The sequence below is a fragment of the Cicer arietinum genome, chromosome 7 (genome assembly GCF_000331145.2).
Source record: "Cicer arietinum cultivar CDC Frontier isolate Library 1 chromosome 7, Cicar.CDCFrontier_v2.0, whole genome shotgun sequence".
In the NCBI taxonomy this organism is placed as follows: Eukaryota; Viridiplantae; Streptophyta; class Magnoliopsida; order Fabales; family Fabaceae; genus Cicer; species Cicer arietinum.
This window is the reverse complement of record NC_021166.2, coordinates 49,563,767-49,567,077: the sequence shown is the minus strand read 5'-3', so window position 1 is coordinate 49,567,077 and position 3,311 is coordinate 49,563,767. Positions and strand designations below refer to the sequence as shown.

At 31.9% G+C, this 3,311-nt stretch overlaps 1 non-coding gene across 1 annotated transcript; it reads left to right on the top strand.

Annotated features, from left to right (window-relative positions):
- The first annotated feature begins 952 nt into the window (after positions 1-952).
- On the top strand, positions 953-1,034 carry TRNAS-GCU (transfer RNA serine (anticodon GCU)). Its single transcript has one exon. It is a non-coding gene; the product is annotated as a tRNA-Ser (tRNA).
- The last annotated feature ends 2,277 nt before the right edge of the window (positions 1,035-3,311 follow it).

Genomic DNA, 3,311 nt, shown 5'->3' with positions numbered 1-3,311 from the left:
TAAATAAAGTGAGTTTTAGAACTATCAAGTTGTACCACTTGTGTCCTAACAACTAAAAGATTAAAAAGATATCACATCTAATTCATCTTTAACATAATATTTATTTGTATTTTTTATGACTAAATTAATATTTAATTATGAAGGAAATTAAACCCTTTGTTTTTTTAAAAAATAAAAAATAAAAAATAAAATAAAATAAAATGAATAGATTTAAATGGGCTAAGATTAGTAAGATAAAATGGACTGAGATTAGTAAGATAAAATGGGCTGAAATTAGTAAAATAACATGAATGGATTTAAATGGGCTGGGTTATGGGATGAGATTAAAATGAATAGACTAGAGCTGTCAAAACAGAGGAGGCGGCCAGGTAGGGTTAAAACAAGAAACTAGAAAACCCTAGTCTCATCTCAAGAAAAGGCGGCCAGATTAAGGGAGGCAGCCACAAAAATGAGAACTCAGTGGATAGGCAACACGAAAACGAAGAAGGACGAAGAAGCGGTGATGACAATGACAATGGCGACAATGGCGATGGCAGTGACAAAGGCGTTAACTGTGACGGAGGTGACAAAGGCGCGCATGTTCAAATTTTATTCATATTTTTATATGTTTCTTTCATTAATCTTTATTCTTACAAATAAAATAAAAACAATATTTTTTAAACAAAATATTAGTTGTATGATGAAGATAACAAAATAGATTTAATTGTAAAAAAAAAAAAATACCTGATAACAAAATATTTCTGATCTCTGATTTGTCCTCTTCTCTTTCTTTGTGCGTTTTTTTTATCAGTGGTATTAATCTTAGACCGTCTTCGGATTGGTTACTGATGCGTGGATCTATAGAAATTAAAAATGATCGTCTTCAGATTGGTTACCGATGCGTAGATATATAGAAATTAAAAATGATCGTCTTCGGATTGGTTACTGATGCGTAGGGAAAACTAACAACATAGTCGCTTTGGCCGAGTGGTTAAGGCGTGTGCCTGCTAAGTACATGGGGTTTCCCCGCGAGAGTTCGAATCTCTCAGGCGACGGTTGAAATTGTAATTTAGTTTTTACTTTAATTTCTTCTGTTTTGGCAAGAGAAAGCTTTAGTTTTTAAAAAGGTGATATTATATTGATTTTTTTATTTATGTAATTGATAGCATTGGCTTTAATTAATTGACATTGAAGACTACATGTTTGAAGCAATTTAATTCCCAAATAATTTAATTAGTTACCCCTGAGTTTAATTTTTTTTTCATGCAATTAAAAAAGTAATACATTCCCTAAAAAAACCTTATTTTTCATTTAATATTATATAAAAAATTGTTATGTTATGACTTAAAGGGTATATTGATGAGAATAGCATCAACTTGTTAAAATTAGTTATAAACTTACTTAAATTTTGGTCCATCATTTGTGTCTATACTTTTTTATTTTTTTTTATATATATTTAAGTCTAAAGTGAGTAATCAACTTAATTTTTTTCTTTTGTCTTCTTCATTTCATCTTACATTTTTCCATTCTTCTAAACCACTCTTTAAGTTTAGAAGGTTCTTCTAAACCACTCTTTAAGTTCACCTCCATGGTCACTTCTCACTGAGACAATTTTTGAACCTTTTTCATTTTGAATCTTTTTGCAAAAATGGTGGAATGCCTCAAAGGCTTCATCTTTGTGTTTTAAAAATAGAACCCAAGTAAAACGGGAAAAATCATCAACAAGTACAAAGCCATATCTTTTTCCACTAAGACTTGAAGTTTTGATAGGACCAAAGAGATCAATGTGAATGAGTTCAAGAGGATGATTTGTTGAAACAAAGTTTTTAGAGTGAAAACTACTTTTAACTTGTTTTCCTTTCACACAAGCTTCACAAACTTTGTCTTTTTCAAAATTAATTTTTGGAAGACCTTTTACTAATTCTAAATTTGCTAATTTAGAAATAGTGTTTAAGCTTGTGTGACCGGCTCGTTTGTGCCAAATCCATTTATCTTTTTCAATGGAAACAAAACAAGATTCAGTAGGTAAATCATCAAGATAAAGTTCATATAAATTCTTTTTTCTAAAACCGGAAAAGAAAACTCTACCCGAGGATGAGTGTTTAACCTCACATAGAGTTGGCTTAAAAATAACTTCAAAACCACTATCGCACAATTGACTAATACTTAGCAAGTTATGTTTCAAGCCATCCACATATTGAACATTTTCAATTTTTGCAGAATTATTCTTACCAATAATACCTGTTCCTTTTATTTGAGCTTTATCATTATTACCAAATGTGACTGATCCTCCATCCTTTATCTCCAAAGACATGAAGCAGTGCTTATCTCCCGTCATATGCCTTGAGCAACCACTGTCCAAGTACCAAGGCTTTCTTTTGTTGATTAGAGGATGAACCTGTTTTAGAGTTTAAAAGAGACTTAGGTACCCATATAGCTTTGGGTCCTTGTTGGTTAGTTTTTCCTCTTTTGAGGATATTCCTTTTATGATGGCAAATAGAATCATGGTGCCCATGTTTACCACAGAATGAGCATGCTGCCTTTTCATTGTTAGCTTTCTTCTTAGCATGACAGATTTTGGAAGTATGCCCAAGTTTTTTGCAAAAGGTGCATTTAGGCCTATCCTCTCGTTTTTTAGGCAAGAAAAAGTTTTCATATAATTTTTGTTTTTGAGAGCTTTTAAAACCAATTCCAGCCTTGTCAAATATTCCAGATTGGGACCCCATTATCTTTTGAAATGTTTCTGTAGATTTGACAAAGTTGGAAATATCATTTTTTAGTTCCATAACCTCAGTTTACAAAATTTCCTTTTCTGTATCCTCGTCAGGAGGATGCGATTCAAAAATTTTGTGTTTCTCAGAATTTTGAAAGTGAGATTGCTGCAACTCTTGAATGATTTTAACATATTCATCATTCTTTTTCTGTAGCTCTTCATTTTGTTTCTTTATCTCAACAAGTTGGGTTTTTTGAAACATGCATTTTTGAGATAAAGTGTATGAGTCATTTAAAAGGCTATCAAATTCAACTTCTAATTTTTCACAATTTGGACATAGATCAGAAATACTTACCTTGTCATTTTCTGATTTTGTCATGAGACATAGGTTGGCCTCTTCTTCCTTTTCTTGCTCCGAGGATGACTCATCACTATCATCCCAAGTGATCATCATGGATTTGTTTTTGTATGGGAATTTTCTAGAGTTCCTTTTGTTGAGAGGACACTCAGTTTTATAGTGTCCCATCTTGTTGCATCCATAACAAGTTATTTGACTCTTGTCAATTTTTTCTTTTTGAGGAGGTCCTCTATTCTGTCCTCTTCTGTTTAACATCCTCTG